Below are 24,601 nucleotides of genomic sequence, written 5' to 3'. Positions count from 1 at the left end.
TGAACAAATGAATAGGAGAGAAATATAATGAACAATAAAGATACTTGAATATTTAACATTACTTACGTTTCAAAATACTTCATGGCTTTTGTTCTGGGTCCCACAGATGCAAAGATAAGTGAGCTCTCCATGCACATAGTGCGAGGAAGACAGGGACAAGGCACAGTGATGGAGGTGGTGGACCCTGTCCAGGAGCTGTGTTGGTCTCACCAGGCCCTGGAAGACAGAACAGAAGGACAACAAAGGTATGAAACAACTCATTGTGTCAGAGAGCTGCAATGCCTGGGTATGGCTGGTGCAAATGGAAAGGGTGTGTGTGTGTGTGTGTGTGTGTGTGTGTGTGTGTGTGTGTGTCTGGGTGTGTGTAGGAACGTGGGGATATAGGGAAAGTAGGGGCCTTGGTGTGAGAAAACACAGACAAGATAGAGAGCTCTGGATGGTCACCACAGGGCTCAGAGTGTCCTTTATATGACCAAACACTGGCAACAGTGAAACTTTATGTATAAACTATTGCTTGGTCTTTGCAGAGTGTGTGGGTATCTCCATGTCTCCTTAGAGCCTCCAAGCTGATGGGAGAGAATGATCTGTGATGCTTATGTGGTTTCTTGTCTGTGTTCCTCTCTGCTATGAGCAACCTCAGTGCAAAATCTCCCTGGTCTCTGAGCAGAATGAGCACAACAGAGCTTTACTGAACGAATGTATGTGTGTATAGATGCATATATGGATGTATAGATTTAGGTGAGGATGGACAGATGAACAGACAGATGGACAGGTAGATGTCTAGAGTCCTACAAAAGTCTTTACGCCCCACCACTCTCTCCTAAGGGGGCAAAACCCATCGTTACCCCTGTATTTGTTTATCATTAGCCTTACAGTCTCCCACAGGCACAGAGCCCAGAAGAAATCAATCTGGAATGAAAGGAGACGAGGCTGGAGTCTCAGAAGAACTTAGAAAGGAGCCTGGTCAGAGCTTATCCGAAGTGCGGCCAGCACAGACTCTGAGGCCCAGGAGGAGGAAGAGCTAGAAGCCTCTGCAGACACTTGGGCTCTCGTGTGCTCTGCAGCTGGCAGAATGGGCCCAGTCCCAGGACATCATGAACATTGCTGCCGCAGAATGCCTTGGGAGCCAAAAGATTTGATAAAGCCCAAATCAGAGCAGATAAAAGGCAGTTATGTTCCCACACCCTGGGCTCCTGCCACCCTGCGGCTCCCCGGGGATGTACTTGTGGCATTTGGATGTTTCTCTCACAAAGGCCTGGAGAGAGAAAAACAGCCACTCAACAACTAATAAATTATCCACCATGTCACTGCTTCTGCTGCTCTCATTCTGCCACTTCTGTCCTTCTGAATGTAGACAATAATTATCTTCTAATTGCTTAGATAATCTTGTTCATGGAGCTACAGCAATGACAAAAAGCTCTCGTTTGTTATTGCTTGTTCTGGGTGTTGATTCAAGCTGAATTACGCCTTGGTTACAAACATGATTCTCCTCTGAAGAGCAGAGCACCCACACCCCACCCCTACTAAGCAAGGTCTTTGGAGGCCGGGAGGGGGTGTCACAGCATATTTCTTGCCTCTGTCTTGGCCCAAGGGCTGCACCTGACTTCTGGGAGGTCACTAATCAGCCTTTCCCTGAACAAGGAATCAAAGCGGGGTCCGTGTGTATTTGAGGGCAACTCTCAAATACAGAATAAGTGCAGGAAGGCAGTGAGGGTATCCAAGTCCCCATCCCTCTAATAGTGGATATTCCTGGAATTCTGAACCAGACTTTGATCCTGTCTGCCATTATCTCTTTTCTTCAGAGCACAGAATTGAATGACAGAAAAATATCACAAATCATTGACTTAAGTAGTATTCACTGCTTAATGCTGGATGCAATATAGTCTTTGAGAAGACTGTATCATTTCCTGCAATAGGAGTACAAATTACGCATTGAGGCACCATGAATATACAAAATATATGGAAATATGAGGGAGCGGTGCAAGTCAGACACAGCAATGAGTATGGATTTTCAGAGCAACAGTCAAATGGAAAATGCTTGAGAAAAATACCTGAGTGTGAGCTGAAGGTCAGAAGGTCGGGCTTGGAGATCTAAGCTGCTGGACTGATTACTTGGTTCATTTGTCCAACTCTATTTATTGAGGATCTATTAAGTGACAAGGACCAAATGAGGCAAAGAGAGTTTTCAAAAAGAATAAAACACTGCCCTTGGCTTTGAGAAGCTCACACGCTGGTGAGAATTGAAGTATGAATGTACTGTACAATTAGAGTACAACAGCACACAGAAAGGAGGAATATTAGGAAAGCACCGAGGAAAGACAGATGGACTCAGCCCAAGGAGGTGGAAACCCCATTTGAACTGGGCCTAGAAGGGTTGGTGAGCTTCTGATAACTTTGCTGAGGGCATTTCAGGCCTAGAAGCTGAAAGAATAAGGAGTCATTAAAAGAATGTGAAACCATTGTGACCACAGAGAATGTGAAGGGAGGCACAGAGGGAATGTGGCTGGAAAGAGGTTGGGGCTAGTTCTGGAAGTTTCTGAGTATCCTGTGATGGATGTGGGCTTTTACTTCAAAGGCGCTAAGTGGGGAGAGGGCATTAAGAGATTCACTCTTGCCAGTGTGGAGGGGAATCCATTGAAAGGGGGAAGGCAGGAAGCAGAGACAAGTAGGAAAGTGACAGAATTTGTGCAGCAGAAGGAACTTCCAGAGACCTATGGGGTGGAGGCTATTCGACCTTCCTGTTTCTTTCTTTGTCTTTTCAGTGCTTTGGGGGCACTGTTACACAGAGATGTTTTCTTTCTTTTTTTTTTTTAATTAAAAAAATTTTTTTTAATGTTTATTTCTGAGAGAGAGAGAGAGAGAGAGAGAGAGAGCGCACAAGTGGGGGAGGGACAGACAGAGAGGGAGACACAGAATCCGAAGCAGGCTCCAGGCTCTGAGCTGTCAGCACGGAGCCCAACACAGGGCTCAAACTTGTGAACTGCAATATCATGACCTGAGCTGAAGTCGGACGCCCAGCAGATTGAGCCATCCAGGCGCCTCCACAGAGATATTTTCTTATTGATCCTCTGGAACTGCTTATTCTGGAAACCTGCCCCTACATTCTTCTTGGGCCTCGAGATCTAGCCTCTATTTTCACAATTTCAGGGTGCACACTATTTTTTGTCCTTGGCCAGGGATGGGAGACCCCAGGGTGCACACTCAGGTTAATGGATGTTTCATATCATAGGTTAGACTCAACTTGAAGTCCCTCCCTTATGATCTCCATAAATATGCTTTGTCTTTTTGAGTTGACAACTTCTCACGTGAAGCTGAAGTTATTGGTATAAGGACATGGATCTCTCCTTAGTTTCTCTTTCAAGGGTGTAATAATCCAGGGATCACGTCTCAGCTGGCCTATGAACACTGATTTATTGGACGTCTGCTGTTTACCCAATATTAAATATTGGGTCACATCAATATTATGTGTTGTGTTCAATAGCCAAAGGAAGGTTCAGACCATGAGGAAGGCTCAGGTCAGGTGTTCATAGCAATAGGCAGCCCCTACCTGGTGCTGACCTCATCCACCTTGAGCTGATGGTGAACATCTGTCCCTCTGCAAAGTCGTGCTCACTTGCTTGGAGGACCTCTGATCACTCAGTATCCTCAGACTCCATACACACAAACACCTGCCTGGGATAACTGTCATGTCGTTTCCAAACAACTTCTGTGAAAGGGGATAAATAGAAGTGCTCTCCAGGAGGCCTCGAAGAAAGCTCTGCCCTGGACCTCGACCTTTCCCTAATTTCTCCACCAAGGGTGTTAATAATCCAGGGGTTAATAATCAGTCCACCTATGATCATGGATTTATTGGACACCCGCTGTTTACGTATCACACTACTACTCCAGGTTGTGTTCAAGAAAGAGCCTAGACTGAGTCTCAGCAAAAGCTCCTTGTAATTCCTCCCACTGCCAGCAATGCTTGTCCCTATCTTAGAACAGCCCATGTGCTGCTGTGAAAAATAATCTTTCGTTAAATGCTTGCAAAGCCTGATGCATATCAGTAACCTGCTCCCTGTCAATGGCCAGAGAAACAAGAGAAGGGCTAGTCTCTCAAATGCTTTTCAGATATAAATCTCCAACTGAGGAGAACTTCTCCCTGGAGATGGTATGCTGATTTGCCTAAAAACAAACAAACCTACATTTACCTGAGCCAGTTTTCTGTTTCCCAAAGGTAACATACTCTGGAGAATAAAATAAAATGAAACTACACTGATGCAGCATGTCCTGTGTATGTGAGTGTCTATTAAGCACCGTATAGATACCGTAGGGTCACACACACACAAAAACAAGACTTGGCCTCTGACCTCATAGGGCTTACATTTTACTTGAGGACACACAGAGCTGGATGAAACCTTTATAGGTCCTAACATGAGAAGATACAGTCCCTCCCACCCATATACAGATCAAAAATTTAAAGATCCCAGCAAAGTGTAAAACACAGAACTGCATGCATGATTTTCTGATTGCAAAATTCTGGACAAGTTAGTTGAATAGAAGCTGAACTTTTTTCATGTTTTTGTGCCCCTGTGTTATTGATTAAAGCACGTGCTTTGTCTGCCTCCTAGTAACCCAGATGGGGGCCTTAAATATCCATACCACAAGATACGAGACTGATCCATATCAGACAATATTATAAGAAAAAAAGGACACGGTGCATCCCTGTGTCACTCAGAGTTCTCAAGAGAAACAGAACTAGTAGATTATATATATATATATATATATATATATATATATATATATATATATATGGTATATATAGTATATTTATAGTACACATATATGTATATTATATATATATATATATATACACACACATGCATACGTACAGAAAGACAGAGAGATTTTGTATATATATATATGTATATATACACATACATTTACATATATGTATGTATATGTATACATACATATGTATATATGGAGCGAGACAGAGACAAAGAGAAAAATGATTTATTTCAAGCAATTGGCTTATGGGATTCTAAGGGTAACTGGCAAGTCTGAAATCTGTAAGGCAGGTCAGCAGCAAACTGGAAACTCTCAGGTAGGGGCTGATGCTGCAGTCCACAGATGGAATTCTTTTTTTCCTCAGGGAAACCTTAGTTTTGCTCTAAAGGCCTTTCAACTGATTACATAAAGCCCAGATTATCAAAGATAATCATTACTTAAAATCAATTTAGGTAGATGTTAATCACATCTACAAAATACTTCCACAGCAACCCCTAGATTAGTGTTCAGTACCTGACTACAGCCTGGCCAAGTAGACACATGACTCTGACCACAACAGTCCCCCACAAAGGATGTGGACATGAGCAGAGTGGATGATCAGAAGGTATCCTAGGCTGTGAGAGCTGGAAGGGGATTTGGAGACCACCAAGTTCAATCCTTCCACACACAGGGAAAGGGCCTGTGGTGCTTGGTTTGCACAAAATCTTGAAAACTGATTTTCCCAACCCAGAAGTATGTTTTATGTGAGGAATTCAAAGGGATTGCTACAGAGGCCTGGGGTCTAGATTCTTTGTTGATCAAGGCCTGATGGAGCATAAGGTACACAACAGGTGTCCAAACAATATTTTTAAATGGGTCACAATGGGTATTAGAACTGAGCCTGAGGCTTAGTTCCACCCTTTGAGGATAGGATCCAAGACTATCAGTTCACTGATAACTCTTTAGGGCCTAGCCCGGTTGTGGTATGTAATAGGTGCTCGAAAGCACTGGTGGAATTCATGAATTGAATGAATGCATGGAATTTAGGCTAGGTGGATATGCAATATCCTGATTCTATCCATAGGAATGTAGATGCAAAAAGGAAATCTTTTAAGCATGAAATATGGTATTTTCTGGGTTTCCTCATCAGTCCAATGGAAATGGTAGTATATCACCTATTTAATAGCTGTATTCTAAGGACTATATGGGTAGATAGATAGACCGATATAGATGTAGCATTTAGCACAGCACTTGACATATAATAGGTGCTCAATAAATGGTAGTGGTTATTATAATCCACATCATTTCACACTACCCAATTCTAGTAGCTGCTGTTGGTGCCATACCTAGACTACTTTTACTAGCCACTGTACCCATCCCCCAGCTCTGGGAATTGAGTACTAACAGCTCACAGCTGCCCCCTTCCCCAGAGAATTGCTCTCCATTAAAACAAAAGTTGTATTCACCAGGCAGTTATGGTTCCCTCCTCCCAACAACAATTCACAGCCAGAGACTGGCGTATAGGAGAAACAAAGAGTTATCTTCCTTGTCTTAAGATGGTACCAATCCTAAAGCTCACGGTAATCAAATTGCAGCTGGGGTCACATCCTGGCATTTCCTCTGCCCTTTTCTGCTCACTCCCTTTCTTCTGAGAGCATGTCCTCAATAAATCACTTAGACAAGACTCCTTGTCTCAAGCTCTGCTTCTAGGGTATCCAACTTAAGACACAAATAGTTACTTGGAGAGAGCTCTTCTTCCTGGCCTAAGCAATAATGAGCCATTCTGCTCATTGTGATTTTGCTATTCAGATCCTTGGGTAAGTCACTTGATATTCCTAGCCAGAAGAGTAAAATGGCTTTGCCTCTGCAGCTGGTACCTGGCTCATCCACGTCAGACCTCCCCAACCAGAGAGGCCAAGATCTCTTTATCTTACATTTTGCCTAATTCTTTCTGGCCAAGTCTATCCAATTAGCCTGGCTTGCTCTTTAAACCAAATAATGATACTTTTGACCACCAAACTTGAATTTCAGGGAAAACATTCATTCATCTCCAGCCAGCCAGCCAGCCAGCCAGCCAGCGGTTATGGAGGATTGTTCAAGTAGCGAGGTACTGTGCTAGATGCTGGATGTGGCTACAAGCATAGACAGGATATAGTACTTGCCCTCCAGGAACTCATTCTGGAGGGAGAAATGGACAAACAAATATGCGATTGTAAATGAAGTTTATGATCCATGCTCTAATATGATGCTAGGAGAACACAGAAGAGCTACTAAATCAGGCTGGAGATTCAAAACGGCTTGGTTTTTTTATTGTGTTAACCTAACAAATACATAGAATAGATAACCCCTAAGAACACTGCACACCAGAATGGTTACTTCAAAGAATAAGGTGTTAGACTGTAGAAAGATGTGTAGTTTTAAGCACAAAGAATGGTTGCCTAGTGATGGGAAGAATAACAAGATATAAATGCAAAGGACGCTGCCTGCTGTGTTATTACTGCTGTAGCTTTGCTCCCACTCAAATGCTCACTTCCTGGAGGCCCAAAGAAAGGGAAGCTGAATTATGGTTTCTGCCTGGGGACTGGCTAGATCAGTGGTAATCAAAACCAACTTCTCCCACTGGCTTTCCACCAGCGTTGTGGCTGATGGCCCACAGACATAGGATGCAGGGGTCTCACTGCACGACTGCCCCATTGTTGCTTATTCCTCCCATGCCATTCATCAATCTACTCCTGCAAGACTTGTGGAGGTTATAGCATAACTATGAGGTTAGGGATGGTAATCGTTCTATGTTGATATTAGTGTGGCTGGTGCTAATGCAAAAATTATTACTACTCTGTGTCTTTATGGCCATTTTCATTTGCCCTCTGGTGGTTATGTAGTTATTTGGCTATCGATGGTAATGACATAATGCATGGCAACTAATATTGCCTCAGCTATACAACTGGGGGGAGTCAAAAAGAAGGAGGTGTTTGGGAGAGGCTGGGACTTGATAAATAATTTATTTTTCTTGAGACTTTTTTTTTTTTGTCTTTGCAAAGACTTTTCTTTGGCTGTAAGAATATGAAGTCCTAAGAATACCAGTGATCTGGTGATCAAAAACCTCAAGGTCTTAATGCACATGTCAGCTCTTTTGGTGATCATGTGCTGAAGTCTGAAAAATAAGTAAGGAGCGGTCATAGTCTCTCTGAATGCCTCTTATCACTCAGTTTCCTGAGTTTGTCTAGATTCTTCTCTCTTTCGTATTCTCCTGTGTAGTCTCCTCATTGGCAACAGAATAAAAGAAAAACTTCTTTCTGAGATCCTTCAAGATCTAATTTCTGCCCAGTCTTCTAACTTCACTCCTTTCCCATTCCCTTGTCATTCCCAATGACTCACTGTTCTTACCCAGCTACATCATGCCCTTTCCTCATATGCTGCTTTTACTCTCTGGAATGGCCTCATCCTTCAGATCTCAGATACTTCATCTGAGAGCCATCCCTGACTCTCTCAGGCAAACAAGATCGTATCGCTCCTGTGCACTGGGTATTTTACCTAAAGCACAGAAACAACCACACTGTATTATAATGGTGTGTTGGTTCACCTGTTTCCCCATAAGGCCACAAACTTCTAGAGGTTCATGAGGTTTTTCTCTCCTTAATTTCCAGTGGCCAGCAAAGTGTCAGGCACATAGCAATTATTTAATATGTGCTGGAATAAATGAACAAAATGGGTTTCCTTCTCATGTGCTAGGTTTTTCTGGATTAAAATGACAGATAAATCTATTTTACTTTACAAGGATCATACGAGATGTTTTCATCAGCATACAGTTGCAGTCACATAATCACTTCTTTTAGAAGGCCAGCTTCCCTTTCTTCATGGTCTTCACATATGCTGTTCCCTCTGCTTAGAACACTCTTACTTCCTCTCCATTTAATTCCAGTTTAAATGTATTCCTTAAAGAAACTCTGATTGAGCACCTTTCTAATTGCTATCAGACTAGGCTATGCCCTCTGTTATAAATTCCCATGGCATCTGTGTGTTGTTTTCCATTTTATTAACGCAAATTATAATTACAAAATGTTTGTTTAATTATTTAATAACTGTCTTATCTACAAAATATTAAACTCCTTGAATGCATGGGCTATATTTGTCCTATTCACCAGTATGTTCCCGGGCCTGGCATATTGCCTTGCCTATAGAGAGTATACAATAAATATTCCAAATAAGGAACTGAAAAAGCCCCTAAGGCAAGACATACTTCTGATATCTACTTAGATGCACACATTAAAAGGTTACATAACTACATCTCTTTTCAGAGATAAGCTGAAGTGCATGTTTTCTTACAGAAGATTTCAAGGAACACATGGAAACTTCATCAATATGGACTAAGGGGAATAGGGGAGAAGAGAATTTCCTTTAAATATGTAGTAAATTTCAACTTCAGGCTTATTCTTCCATATCAGTTTAATTCAACATCTACTGAGCACCTACTATGTGCTAGGCACTGTCCTAGACTCAACACAGGGTCTACGAACATGAATACAACAAGGCACCTGACTTAAAGCCCTTTAAGAAATGTCTTTCTGTAGATTTAATACATTCATGTTCACTCTAAGCACAAACTGTTTCTTTAAATCATGTGGTCGTCTCTGCCCTTTTCTGTGTAGAATGCTCTTCCCTGCCTGGACCATTTGGTTAATTATAATTCTTCTCTCCTACATCAAAACCTTTTAATAAGAGCACACCCTCGTTCCCTCCTTCATCCCCTCCTCTCTTTCCCCAGAATCCTACCCTCATGGCTCCTTCTCTGTGCTGTTCTCCTGTTCTCCCAGGCCTCCTTCCCGTAACACTGTCCACAGTGTCATCCTTACTCCTTTACTCCTATTCGGTGTGGTCTTCAGGACAGGGACCATCATTTTATTCTATCTCCAGCACAGTGACTGAGACATAGGAGATGCTCAATGATTTTTGTTACTGTTACAGTGAATGAGTAAATGAATAAAACTAGTGTTTTTAATTAGATATCCTGCAAGACTATTTTTAATGGATTGTTTACAATTAGGAATACTCACTCTACAGAGAACTAGATCTCCGAAGTTCCTCAGTCTTTTTCCTTCAGTCAGGTAAGCTAAGTATCCCCTAGTATATTTGAGATTCTAGAAGATTTAGCCACATGAAGTTACCATTGTTGTGCATCAAAAATGATTGAGGAAGTGCCTAGGTGGCTCAGTCGATTAAGCATCAGACTTCAGCTCAGGTCACGATCTCGTGGTTCATGAGTTCGAGCCCTGAGTTGGGCTCTGTGCTGACAGCTGCTTTGGATTCTGTCTCCCTCTTTCTCTGCCCCTCCCCCGCTCATCCTCTCTCTCTGTCTCTGTCTCTCTCTGTCTCTCTCTCTCTCAAAAATAAACATTAAAAAAAAAACAACAACTGAGTATCAGCACTTCACATGTGTCAACTTAATACTTAGAAAATCCACTTGCTAATGATGGTGTCAAGGTGAACATCAAAGTGTCTATATTTAAATGTTCCGGATTCCAAATGAAAGAACTGTTTTCCTTATCTCGGCCTGGGTCTCCCTGGCTTATGCCTTCCAAGCTATTCAGAAGGGTCTGCTAAGCCCACTGCTTCTTGTAAGAAGAAGACTGTAGTCCCCCTTTCTAAGATCATAAGTGCTCAGAATACTGTGTAGAAATCATGTTTTTAGGATCACTTATGAAAGGTTAGCATTTTATAGCCAATTACTAAAATCCCAGCACAAAGTAAATGTACCCAAAATCAAGCAGATGTACAACAAAAGCCCAAGAAAAAGTACATGGACATTTGTGGAATGAATACTAAGCAACACAGTAGATGCGACTTATATCATGAAGAAAATCACCAGTTGTGGGGATGGAGGAGCTTGGGGGATGGTGGTTTGGTGAAGCCCCTTCATTTCTGGAATAGGAACCACACTGCTTGGTTATCTGTCCCTGGGCCTTTAGCTCCACTGCCTTGCTCCTGTCTCATGTGTCCAGCAGCCACAGGCCAGAGCTGTCCTCTGACCTGTCTAATCCACAGTCTCGTAAGACTTTATTGCTCATGCCACCCTTTACTCCACTTTCCAAGCAGATGGTGTCATTAGCTCACAGCCTCTTGCCTCATCGGTCTCTGCTGTAATTACACTGCTAAAATCTCATAACCAATACTTCTCTACCAGGATTGCCCTAGATTTCCCTTTTTAATAGCGACTGAATTTTCTCTGGTCACTTAGAATATCATCTCAGGATGTTGACAGAGCGCTTGAGACCCAACCCCCAGCACCAGCCCGACCCGTCTGATGTTGTCTATGTACCTCTCTGCTCTTTCCCAGCCCCAGATACGGGTGATTTTTGCCCCTAACAAAGATATGGACGGAGAAGGGGAAGGGAACACAGGGCCCTCTAAGTATCTTCCTTTTGCTACCAGTCAGGTTCAAACGTCATCTAACATCTACTATTGGCCAAAACGTAGCCTCCACTCAACTCCCTCTTCACGCTCCAAATTTCCCAGGTTTACCAGGAAAGGTGGAGGAAGAGAAGACAGAAGAGCAGGGTGAAGCCCAAGACCTTAGGGATTCTTATTGGGCAAGAGTCAAAGGAGTGTTCTGGACAAACAGAAGCTGTGTATGGAAGCGTATTGTGTAGTTCAAGGCCACCACAGCTATCGAGGCCAATGTCACTTTAGCAGGAACTCTGACCTGGCTCCCAGGGAGAACTGTTCGTAGTTTTCCGTGTAGTTGTAGTTTTCCCCTGTAGGTATTATTCCCTTCTGGACTTCCTGATCCAAGATTTGTCCTCTAGACAAATCCCTGCTCCTATCTCACAGGATTTAACCTTCAGTTTGAGTCTTTGGTCTCCTCCTAGCTACCAGGTCCCACCTCCCTCTCAATCTTTCTTTTTCCTTGTTCTGTGATACCTGCTGAATGAGGGACACAGGGTTTGCAGTCAACACAGTACACCTTATGATCGTGAGGTAATTGGATAATATTATCACCTTCTCAGAAAGTCTTCAAAATTATCATGAGGATGTGAGGCATTCCTCCCCTGGCAGGTATCTGTGTGGTCAGATAAGATGACTGCTGCATTCCATTCCAATCATGTCATTCGGCCATTCTCCCATAGTGGGCACTTCCATGGAGACACTGAGGGATGTGACAGTCTGGAACATTCAGCTAAAATGGAATTCCAAACATAGCGCCTGCATGTGAGTTTCTCATAATCAGCCCATATATAGTCTGTCCACAGTCAAGGACTTAGTTAGGTGCCTCTCTGTTTCGTTTTTTCTTCCTCCTGCCCTTTAGGAGTTTTAAAAAAGTCAGCGGCGTCTTGTAGATGGTGACAAAAGTATGTATTATCAAAGACAGATCTTATCACAACCCCATTTTGTCACAGCGTAAAACACAAATATCAGTATGCGTGGCTTTATGAGCTAGATTGGTTGGGTATAAATCTCAGCTCTGACGACTTTGAGCTTTTTAAGCATGAATGTGTTATTTAACCTCTCTCTGTGCCTCAGTGTCCCCTCTCTAAAGTGAGCGTTTTAATAGGAGGCAACTCACAGGTCATTGTGAAGAGTAAACAAACAAGGTTGGGAACGGTGCCTGACAAAAGTTGACAAAAAATAAAGTATAATCTAATTAAGAGTAGTAGTAAAAACAATGTTTAGTATTCGCCTCAGAGTAGTGTGTTTTGCTGTGGGGTCTCTCCTATGTGACAACTCACCGAATCCCTTGACTATATCCCCGAACCCTCCGAGTTCTCTGGACCTCTGAAACTGCTTTAGCACAAAAAGTCCCAGACTGGAAGTCAGAAGATCTGGGAATGTTTGAGGCTTCCACACATACTATTCATGAACAACCCACCACAGGCCAGTCCTCGCACTAGATTCTTCTCCTGTTCTTTTCTGTGTTCTTGACACCAGTTTCACAAGGTGGCTATCATTTTCCCCATTTCGCAGATGACGAAATAAGTTTTGAACTTAAGATTAACGACTGGGCCAACGTTAGGAAGGAGAAAACACGGGTCTGTCTGGAACCATTGCTAAAATCCCAGCACGTGCTTCTATGGAGAGTCACTCAACCTCTGTGACCTTTACTTCTCCCACCTGTAAAGCTGAATTCTCCCTGCCGTGTCCATCTCACAGGGTGAGAATCCAAAGAGAAAGCGTCTACGCCAGTCGGCTGCAGGCCTTGAAACGTTTACAGGGGTCGGAGACACTACCGCCAGGGAAGCGCCTGGAAAGGCGAGCTAGGAGGCGCCAACGCGGGGAGGAGACTCGGGATCCCGCCTCCCCGCGACCCCAGGGGCGGGCACTCTGCTGAGTGGCAGGAGAGTAAGCCAATAGAGCTGCGGAGGCGGCCGGGGGCGGGGCTTCCCCAGGGCGCGCTCGGACTCGCAAGAGGGCTAGCGGGCCAGAAGTTGGCGGCAAGTTTCAGCCCCGCCCGGGATTTGCTGAGCGCGCATCTGTGGGGCCTTATCACCTTCCCTGGCGTTCACCGCCTGCGCTGAGGGGCCTGGCCTCGGGTGAGGAGACTAGCAGAATCTCGTTAGTGAGGACAGCAGGCAAAGTCACGAAGTGGTGCGAATGGCCTCTGGCTGGCTCAAGGGCTGTGGAATCCGGGTGTCTGGGCAGTCAGTGGTTGTGATAGAGAGCCAGGGATCCCCGGGCCTTCTGAATCCACTGTCATTCCTGAATGTTGCAGGGGCTGGGCCGGACGGGGAGCTACGGAAGGCAGGAGAAAGAGCAGGGACGATTTTCCTACCAGAAACACATGTGCAGTTATTCTAGAAGGAGAAATCCGAGAACAGTGGGATTGGGGGCAAGGACGACATCTTGGTTCTCACGTTTTGATATGATCGATTCACTTTGCTTCTTACAGCTGCCACCACCATTCTCTCACATGCTTTTTATCGCTATAATTCCGACTGGACTTCCTGATCCAAGATGTGCGTCTGCCAGCAGCAGGCCCACTGAGGTCCACAGTGATTGGTGCTAAATGGTCAGGACATTCCCCCTGCGTAAAACCTTTCTGTGATATCCCATCACCCTTCTGTGATTTCCCATTGCCCTCAGGATAAAGGCCTAACGTTTGGACATGGCTTTCAGGGCAACAGAGGTTCTGGCCTCCTGCCCCAGCCCTATCTCCAGACACTTTCCACTCCTTTCCTAGGTTAAGGGCTTGTGAAATTAGTAAAAGAATGAGTTCTTTCTAGAATTATTCAGCAGTATGGTCAGAAGAGAAGTCCTCCATAATCTGAACACTCATTGTGGTCAGTAACCACCTGAAATGGAGATATCAGCTCTGTCTGGAATCTAAGAAACCTCCAATCTAGTTCTTGCTCATTTTCTGATTTTACTGTGTAATCTGCCGCATGTTTCTTTCACTCTGTGTTACTTTGCTTATAAAATAGGGAGAGTGAAATAATGTTTCCTATTTTTTTTTTTTAGATTTTATTTATTTATTTATTTAGAGAGCACATGTGTGCAAAAGAGCAGGTGAAGGGCAGTGGGAGAGAGAGAGAATCTTAAGCAGTCTCTGTGCTCAGTGCGGAGCCCAATGCAGGGCTCAATCCCATGACCTTGGGATCATGACCTAAGCTGAAATCAAGAGTCCGCGGCTCAATTGACTGAGGCACTCAGGCACCTCGTGTTTCTTACTCTCTTATTTTTACTTTCTCAAGGTACTTCAAAGACAAATCTAACAATACATGGAAAAGGGCTTTATAAATTCAAATTATTAATATATGTCCTTCATAACGAGATATACAACATTAATTACCTTTAAGATATTTTTCTGGGTCATATAGAATCTGTATTTTATATACATTGTGTATGTAAACCTAAGGTTTATCTTTATATCAGGCATGGATTAAAGCACCCCACGGATACCTTTTACTATGGCTGGATCAGAGGAGCAGGCCTGACTTACAAGCCTTGTCCACTTACGCTCACTTGTTACTGTACTTAACGGAGGGACCTAGAGAAAAGGTAAGATAGAAGATGTCAACTAAAGAGTCCTGCCTGGATAAAATAAAGATGGCTCTGTCTTAAGAAAACTTTGAAAATTAATTCTTTTTGTACGAGATGTAATGATTGCTTTCAGAGGAATTGGAATAGCATGTAAAATATTAGAATATGGGATTATGGACTGTTGTAGGTCCTTGCTCACTCTATGTTCTTAATCACCTCATTGTCTCTGCCTTTAGTGCTCTTTCCAAATCTGGGATTCATCTCTCCTTTTCTTCCCCTAGCCTCCTAACATATACTTTTCACTTAGCTAACTATCAGAAGGTATAATAGATAATGAATGAAGAAATGAAAGGGTGATGGATGGATGGAGGGAGGGATGGATGCCTGGATGGACACCAACGGACATGAAGCCGGATGATCTGGGTTCTTATATGGATCAACGCAATAACCTTTTGAAGTAGACCAGCAATTATTGGTCCTATTTCACAAACGATGAAACTGAGGCTCAGAAAGTTAAGTGGCTTGGTGTGGAATACACACTGTTAAAAAGTGACAGAACTGACTTTAATTTTTACGACATCTTTCTTCTCACAACATAATCATTCTTGAAGGTAAGAAAGACTTAATTTCCACATTTTAGGCTGAGAACAGGCCTTCAAAAGAACACTTACATGCCTGTCTCCTTCACCACCTCCTCCTGTCCTAAGCAAGTGATTTCAGAAGCAAGCCAGTACTCACAGGCTAATTTTAAAGACAGGTCCGGAAAGTGACACCTGTTAGGAACATGGTAAGGAAGAACTAGACATAATGAGATTTCAGCCCATTTTGGCACTGACTTCTAATGGAAGATTCAGTACAGTTCTCTGCTTATGAAAGGAACCTGTTTCCATGGCAGAGGAGGAACTGAGGGAGGAAAGAGAGAAAAAAAAATGATAAAAATGTATTTTCTCAAAATCATTTTTCCAGATACGCTGAATAATTCAAAGGGCAAGGGCAGTTCAGTGACAAGGAGTGTGGCAGTAGGTGAGCTCTGAGAAATAGAATAACTCTCAAGATTTCATCCAACGGACAAGATAAATGACGAATTTGGACTTGGAAAGGTTTTATTGAGCTCATGAGCCTTCCCTATTTCACTTAGTGTGGCTCACATCTCTTCATTTAAACTCTGAAGCTAGACATCCTGGGTTTTAAACCCTGACTCTACTACTAAACTAGCTCTGTAATCATGGGCATGATTCTTAACCTTTCTGCCTATTTGCATCTGTAAAATGGGGATAATAATAATTAACACCTCCCCTCTGGCATATTGTAAATGCTATTGTTACTAACATCATCACACCTGCCTCTTGATCATTGAAGCAAGGCATTTACTTGAAGAGAGTTATTTGCAATTGCATAAAAAAATGGAGGAGGGGCATCTGGGTGGCTTAGTCGGTTAAACGTCTGATTTTGGATTTTGGCTCAGATGATCTCACAGTTGTGAGATTGAGGCTCTGCCACTCCACTGCTTGCGTGCTTGCACTTTCCCTTTCTCTCTCTCTCAAAATGAAAAAAATTTTAAAAATGGAGAAAACAGTAGTGAGATTACCTGGGGCACTTTTACATGTTCTGGCCTTCCTTTCCATCTCCTATCTCCAGCCTTCTGGAAATTCAGATTCTGTGGGTCTTGGGTAAAACTTAGGGATGTGCATTTTGAAGAAAAACATATCTAAAATGCTTGCTTTCATTTTGCCCCTCTACCTAACACCCCACTGGAACCCTACCTTAAGGGATTTCCCTGGAGGATGAAAGATATTTTTACTGCGTGAGGATTACCAGGGTTATATAAACATGGGCAGCGCATGTACATATTATTAAGTCTAGCTCCCTAGCTAGATTAAAATCAACCTAAGTTAGGATTCAGACTTCTTCTGCCTTATGATGAGCTGATGAGCCCGCCTCAAACTCACAGATGATATCGTCATGATGGTACTCTTTCTGGAGAAACCAAGTCCTGGTGATGTAAAGTTTGGTCATCTAGTATTATGTGCTTATGTGCATTAGGCTGCAACCAACTTTTTGTAACTTACTGATCTATATGGACCTCCTTCCAGGTTCATGTACATAGCTCTAACTTACTCTTTTTAATACCTGCATAATATTCCATAGTATATAATTTCCATGCTTTCTTCAGCCATTTCCTGTTGCAGGAAATGCAAAATGTCTGCTACCATATTTTAACCACCAAGTATTATGCTGTCATAAACACTCTTGTGTGTTACTTGGGCATTTTTTTCTTTCCTCTTAGAATAGAATCAGAAAAGGCCATGGTTGGATCACAAAGTATGTACATTGTTAACTTTTAGATGATATCTCCAAAAAGGTTAAAACGCTTCACCACTGCCCTTCCCATGAGCTCCTCATTAGAATATCATGTGTACTGTGGGAAGGGGCAGTCTGACCTGGGCTACCTTCAAGTGGATGCAGTTGTGAGTATAACAAGACTATGATTCATGGTTGCTAAGGTGTTTTGGATTTTACAGATTGGCTAAAACCTCATCAGATCACATACTGCCTTCCCTTTTCTGACCATAACTGAGTCTGTGGCATGGCTGAATTTACCCCCCAAAATGGCACAGCCACAAGTATCAACCTACCTTCCGTCCCTGTTCCTAGTTTTGTATGATACCTACTTGGGGGGGAGAGAGGGTGGGTGGAAGCGGGTACAAAAAAAAAAAAAAAAAAAAAAAAAGCGCAGCGGCAGAGATGAAAGGAATTGTGTTCAACCCAGAGACCACAGGACAGAGGTCAGATGACGGGATAGAATCAATTTCCTTATTTTCATGCTCTCTCTGCTCAGAAACATTTTCAGCTTAATAGATGCTGACTTCTATAACACTCTCCTGTAATCTACTGCAAATCCAACGGACTCTGTGTTGTCACACTTCATCAGCTGTGTTATAATTCCCAATAACTGGCACACAATTGATGTGCTATCCCTGAAAAGCCGGCCCCCAGATAAATGGCTTCCGAGGGTATAATGATAAATCAGAGGCATTGTGAATGGATTCTGAAAGTATTCTAAGTCAGTACAAATCCTCCCTGGAATCCAATTTGGCTGGTTCATTACCAGTTCTATCTCTGGTATGCAAAAAGACGATAAACAATATTGTAAAGATGTAGATGAGATCGGCTTTTGTGACCTAATGTTTCTGTTGAAGAGAGAAGTACATGTTGTTAAAATGAGAAAAACGCACACAACCCACTGGCAACAGATTATTATAAGCTTCATTTTGAACAGGAATCATTTGTGATTTTATTACCTTGGAGACAAAGGCCTGGCTGCTTCTGCATTTTATAGTGGCTTAATTAACCTTTGCGCACAGAGATCTGGTACACCTACTCCACGAACTTAAAAGCTGCTTAAAAATACTGAGAGTCACCGGCTATTTCTGATAGACTCAGACCGAGATTCTGGAGGAGTATATAGTGGTCAAAGCGAAATTTTCCGGGACCAGGCTCCGGGGGATGAGTCCCAGCAAGTGACCTAACTTTCTGCGTCTCAGTTTCCTCCATTTGGAAAATGGGCTGATAGTAGTTTGGATCTCATTTCTTTTAAGTGGCACTAAGAAGAACGAATAAATAACCAAATGTGAGAGGGATATGGCCGAAGAAGGAAAGTTTAATTAGTAAATCTAGCCTCAGAGAAATCATTAAGGATTGTGGGAGTTTGTCTCTTCGGGTTAATAAATCTCTATGTAAGGTGTTGGAAGTGACCGTATAGTGTCGTGTTTCTGTTCATGGCCTTTGGAGTTGGACAGACCTGGGTTTAAATTCTTGCTCTGCCACTTAGTAGTTGTGTGACCTCGGTTTCTTCCTTTATCTAGGGGGATTAACTGGAGGACTGTGTGTCACACAGTGCACACCTAATACAAGGGTGTGAGGCATGGCCCTGTGGGACCAAGTAAAAGACTTTGTTTCTGTAGTACTGAGTTAACATTTCAAACGTAAATAACGATCCTATACAGGTGATATAGCTTAGAGGTGAGGACCCTGGATCCTGGACCTGATGGCCTGGTCAGGTCCCAGTTGTACCCTGTACATTAGGTGTAACCTTGGGGAATTTGCTGACCTTCTTATGCCTCAGTTTCCTTATCTGTGAGTACAGTTAGGGTACCCACCTCAAGGGGTGCCCTTGAGGACTAAAAGGTGCCCAGCTTACTAACGAGGTAAGTGTTAGATGTTACCATGCACTTCTGTGCAGAGAGGTGGACAAATGACTGGGAACCAGGTAGAACACTTGCTACGTTTCTAAAGTTAGAAATCCCTACCATCTGCTTTTCCCTTCTAATTTCATTACTTGCCCCTAGGACAAGTTATGCAGCGAACATTCCAGTTAACTGAGAATCAGGGTTGTCAGGACACTTATAAATTGAGATTTTCTATTTAATAATGTGTACTGCATTAGCAGGTGTATAAAAGGGCAAATCCAGCTCTGTGGGGACGGAAACACACCTAAGATGGAGGTCCTCTTGATGAAACGGAGTGCAAATCACAAATACAAAAAGAGGCACAAGAGTGAATATCTACTTACGAGAAAAGAAAGCACAACAAAATTACTGGCTGGTCCTGCATGAGAGGCAAGGGAAATGCAGATTCCAGGGGCCAGCTTGTGCACATGGTTGCATTGAGACCCCTCTGCATTGAGACCCCTCTCCTGCATTGAGACCCCTCTCCTGGAACGGAAGCCAAAAACATGAAATCCACTAGTCAATAAAGAAGATTTATTACATGTAAACTAAACACAACTTATTTTCCTTTTTTTTTAAGACTTCACAGATAAATTTATAGATATGTGGGAACCAACGTTCCGATTTGGGATTGGAAAATACAGTCCTGTGTTTCCTTTCAAATTCTTAGCCTTCACCTAGAAAAAAGACTGTCCTTCAGATATCATCTGGATGGAGAGGGGAGCCTGGAAGTGTGTGTCTGGGGCATGCTAACACTGCAGTGCCTTCTTTTCTTTCATTTCTCTTCTGTGCTTGAGTTTTCAAGTGCTCTGAGGCTGGGAGACAAAGCATGTGTTTAAGAATTTGTGCGGTGAGTCCTGACCTTCCTCCCACCCCTGGCCCCCCCTGCCCACACTGCTTCTCAATATTGTCTGAACAATTTTGGAAGGGCTGACGGTGTTCTAGGAAGTGTTATCCTATGCACACGACTACTGGAAGGGAGACAAAATCTGTCTATCGCTCTCTCTCTCTCTCATTTCTTTTTTTTCTTTGTCCTCCTCACCTCTCCCCATGTCCCTCAGCATTCCAAAATCCTACACAGATACCAAGTTAAGAAATCACTTGCTAATTAGAAGCTCCAAAATACCCCAAAGCCTGAATAACTAATGATGATGGAATTTTGGATACAGTGTCAGGAAAGAGGAAGCTCCGTATGGGGGGAGAGGGTGCTGCAGGAAGGATTAGCTTCCAGGCATTCGCCAAATGACTCAAAAGCCATGCCTACCCACTTCTTTTACTCACCAGGTCATTGCTGTTCTTGGAAATCAGCTGATCCCTGTATTGGGCAGTGCACCCGGGCCAGCTCTGCCAGGCCCAGTGAGGGTGACATACCCACACCAGCCTGTCCACACCTCTTCCTCTGCCAGAAACTAAAGCACATGGAGGAGTGTGTGGGTCATCACAGAAGTAATGCTTTCTGAAGTCCTGGGTTCATCTAAATGGTTCAGGGACAAGCAGAGAGGTAAGAACACACCTGGCATCAGGTCCTTCGTGAAAAATAAGACTTGACTCCGACGGGTGAGTTGGATTTCCGTCTTGTTAAAAATATGTATAGTAGCCATTTACTCAAATATTCATTCAACACACAATTCTTAACACATGCCCATATTTTATAGGTGAAAGATACAAAGAAAACATTCACAAGTTTAATGATAAAAACATACAAGTATGCCAGAAATAATATAGTATAATGTGATCATTGCTCTAACGGTAGATAAATAGAACTTTAGGGAAGCCAAGAAATAGGAATGATTGTATTTTATGTGTGTGCACATGTGTGTAGGGGGTTCTCAACCAAAGCAGGGAAATGTGATTTGTTTCATATGTAACCCAAGGATCCATGTGTCTCCTGATACTATAGCCCCTTTCCCAGTAAGAAGTAGTTTCCCTCTCCCATCTTGCCATCAGGGTCACCTTCTAGGACACTTTCAAAAATCAAGGTGACCCTGATGACTTTTCCTTTGAGGAGCTTCTCCCCTAGACACAGAACAGCAGCGGTCATTTTGTTGTTGTTGTTAAGACGATGTGAGTTTTGCCCCCTTAAAGGTGAGAGATGGAATAAAATGAAGGCATACAGATCTGAGTCTCTTATGTAGCCCCCTTACCCAAGAAGGTGTGGGGAGCAATGTGGAGACAAGGAAGACAGGTCCCAGAGAGTGGTGGCCTCGCTAGGTGCCCCGATAGGTGGAAGTTTTGCGTATCTGTCAGGGCGTGTGTCCTGGGCAGATTCCTTGAATCCTACCTCTCTTAAGTACCATGGATTTCATGTTTTCTCTTGTACTTCAAGGTTGTCATTCTAAGCCAAGAAAGAAGTCCTGAAAGGATCAAAAGGCTATTTCAACCAAGGCAGTCTCCAGCTTTTGTGTGGATGGCAGCACAGTTATATGGACATACCCCTTCTCTCCTTGCTAGCTCAGCCTGGCCAAGTAACCTGGCCATGATGCCTCAGATAATTCAGAATGAGAATTAAACAAAGATTAAAAAAAAAAAAGAAAGAAAGAAAAAGAAAAAGTTACTTTGGCTTAAATGATCTAAGCAATGTGAAAAAACAACTTTTAAATTTATTTACTTATTTATTTTTTAATTTAGATCATCTAGGACTTAGGCCTTCTTAAATGCCTTCTAGTAATTTCTTTTCTTTTCTTTTCTTTCTTTTTTTTTTTTTTTTCCTGCTCTGAGAGATCATTTCTAGCCCATCCTGAGGGCTGTGGTTGTGGTCCCAGTGGCTCTGCCACTTGGTCTCCACCATTGTGCTGAGGCATCCACACCTTTGCTTTCATTGTCCCCTCATGGCAGATCTGTGTGAAGCTTTCTTGCTGGTCAGAGTCCCCTTCGCCAGCACTTGGCAAGAAGGGGGCTGTCCTCTGAGGCAACGTTTGGGTTCAGGCACAGTAGTCCCCTGGCTTCCTGCCACCACCACACAAGGCCAGGGACCACTCTGGGTTGAGTGGGTAAGAATGTTCACAGTAGTACTTAGCATCTGGGTTGTAGTTCGCCATCTGGGACAGAAAGGTGAAGCAGAGCAGTCCTGAACAGGAGGGCGCACGTAAATGGAGACTCAGAATGGGTCAAACACAGCCTCTGAGGGAAGGGGACAGGGAGATATGGGGAGCAAGAATGTTGTCGCTTCTGAGCTTTAGGAAGTCACCAACAATTCCACTGTTGGAGAAATGAGTGCTCATAAAGAAGTCTAAACCAGCAAGAGGCAATGAATGCAAATTTCTGAGACTGATAGACAGCTACTGCTGACCTGAAGTCACCAGCCTGGCCCCCAGTCCTCACAGACTTTGCCTTTCCTGAACTCCTATCACACTTCCCATCTTTATTACATGTTTTGGCATTTATACCGTACTCTGTCTTATGTTGCTTCCCAACTATGGTTTCATGTATATACATGATCTCTTCCAACTTGAATATAAACTCTTAGAGAGCAAGGTCATGCCCAACAACTGGCAAAGGGTATGAGTGAAACCAATTTTCAAAACTTGTATATAGAAGTGGGGTGCCTGGGTGGCTCACTCGGTTGAGTGTCTGACTCTTGATTTCTCCTCAGGTCATGATCCTAGGGTCGTGGGATGGATCGAGCCCTGTGTCGGTTTCTCTCTCTCTCTGCCCCTCTCCCCTCCTCTCTCTCTCTAAAGTAAAAATAAATCGGGGCGCCTGGGTGGCTCAGTCGGTTAAGCGTCTGACTCAGGTCATGATCTCGCGGTTGGTGAGTTCAAACCCCACGCCGGGCTCCGTGCTGACAGCTCAGAGCCTAGAACCTGCTTCAGATTCTGTGTCTCCCTCTCTCTCTGCCCCTCCCCTACTCATGCTCTGTCTCTGTCTCTCAATAATAAACAAACATTAAAAAAATGAAAAATGAATGAAATAAAATAAAAATAAAATTTGCATATATAAGAGACACAATACAATCAAGTCGTATTGTGCATGGAAAGAAATTAAATAATAAGTATTGTAAAGAAGCAAACTAGCACTATAAAAAAAGCATTCTTTACCTAATTTCCTGGTCCAGAAACTATTTTTAAAGGATTTTTAATAATAACAAATCTTAAACATACACGCAAGTAGAGAAAATAGTTTAACTCCCATACAGCCATCACCCAGAGTCCAGAATTTTCAAATTTTCACCACTCTCATTTCATTCAGTCTCCTTTCTACTGAGAGTAATTTAAAATTTTTAATCACAAATCCCAGTTATATTACTTATCCTTATGTACTTCAGTAAGCATCTCTAAAAAATATGGACATTTTCTTACATACATAACCACAATGTTTTCATCAACCTGATTAGCATCAACTTAAAGTTAACAACAATTTCTGGATATTCTCTCAACTTCCTTGCTAGTTACCAAAGAGCAAGAACATCATTTAAAAGAAGGCCTGTTTCTCAGCCCATCACAGAAAGTCATGCTGGGAACTGACAAGAGAAGGCAGCAATTAAAGTCAAGGTCAACTTTTGTTTGGCCATACTAGCCAAGTCTGACAATCATAGTCACAAGCTCAAGTAGGACTGGCTCAGAGTCCAACTTTCTGGAAAAGGGTTGGTGGGCCCCAGACAGCTAATGCTGTGTAGAAATGTGTATATGTGTGTCTAGCACAGGGACCATCTCTGGGGCACGGAGGTGGGAATAGATTTCAAGAGGGGTGTGATGGCGTTTAGGAGGGCTATGAATTTAGATGGGAACCTTTAATGGAAATTCAAAATTTCTTTCAACTGTAAATATGGACAACAAACCACAGAAGTATTAGTATCTATGACTTTGTCACCAATAGAAATGAAAATATTTAAAAAATATATTTTAATATTACAATTGTTGTAGATGTCATCAAATTTTGTAAATGCCTATTATTACTTTGAAATGATGTTAATTGGGGCGCCTGGGTGGCTCAGTCGGTTAAGCATCCGACTTCAGCTCAGGTCACGATCTCACGGTCCGTGAGTTCAAGCCCCGCGTCAGGCTCTGGGCTGATGGCTCAGAGCCTGGAGCCTGCTTCAGATCTGTGTCTCCCTCTCTCTCTGCCCCTTCCCCGTTCATGCTCTGTCTCTCTCTCTCTCAAAAATAAATAAACGTTAAAAATTAAAAAAAAAAAAAAAAGAAATGAAATGATGTTAATCATTTTCCCAGCCCTAAATCTTGTTATATTCAATAAGAAAGCACACATATTACTATATCGCAAATTTGTTTTGTTTTACTTTTTTATTAGATAACTGCATTTTGATACACTTGATTTCCTTTGTAGTCCAGTGCATTTTATTAAAAAAAAAAAAGTGTTTAATGTTTATTTTATCCTTGAGGGAGAGAGACAGAGTGCAAGTGGGGAAGGTGCAAAGAGAGAGGGAGAGAATTGAAGCAGGCTCCAGGCTCGGGGCTATCAGCACAGAACCCAATTCGGGGCTTGAATTCAGGAACCGCAAGATCAAGACCTGAACTGAAGTCCGATGCTCCCCTGACTAAGCCACCCAGGCGCCCCTCGTGCATTTTATTTTATACGTTTTAAGACAGTTTTCTGGGAAAGAGTCTGCAGGCTTCGCCAGACAGCCAAAGGAATGCATGGCCCAAAGAGAAAGGTGAGGACGCCAGAAAGCCTAAGAGCTGGGATGCTGTGAGTGA

At 42.9% G+C, this 24,601-nt stretch overlaps 3 long non-coding RNA genes across 6 annotated transcripts in view; 1 reads left to right on the top strand and 2 right to left on the bottom strand.

Annotated features, from left to right (window-relative positions):
- The window catches only part of LOC144612953 (uncharacterized), an 87,414-nt gene extending 87,273 nt beyond the window's left edge, over positions 1-141 (bottom strand). For all 4 annotated transcript variants that reach the window (XR_013550184.2, XR_013550183.2, XR_013550185.2 and 1 more), the window contains exon 1: positions 67-141. This is a non-coding gene — a long non-coding RNA (uncharacterized LOC144612953). The remainder of the gene's footprint in view (positions 1-66) is intronic.
- Positions 137-13,029, bottom strand: LOC144612952 (uncharacterized). The gene is made up of 3 exons (XR_013550181.1): positions 12,611-13,029; positions 11,743-11,920; positions 137-216 (listed from the first exon to the last, which is right to left on the bottom strand). It is a non-coding gene; the product is annotated as an uncharacterized LOC144612952 (long non-coding RNA).
- Positions 13,030-16,973: 3,944 nt separating this feature from the next.
- Positions 16,974-24,601, top strand: part of LOC132682053 (uncharacterized) — a 32,295-nt gene continuing 24,667 nt past the window's right edge. The window contains exons 1-2 of the long non-coding RNA XR_009611432.3: positions 16,974-17,186; positions 20,232-20,448. This is a non-coding gene — a long non-coding RNA (uncharacterized LOC132682053). The remainder of the gene's footprint in view (positions 17,187-20,231; positions 20,449-24,601) is intronic.

The sequence above is a fragment of the Panthera onca genome, chromosome A1, assembly GCF_046562875.1.
Source record: "Panthera onca isolate mPanOnc1 chromosome A1, mPanOnc1 haplotype 2, whole genome shotgun sequence".
NCBI lineage: Eukaryota > Metazoa > Chordata > Mammalia > Carnivora > Felidae > Panthera > Panthera onca.
Note: the sequence above shows the minus strand (reverse complement) of the source record. Positions and strands in the feature narration are given on the sequence as shown.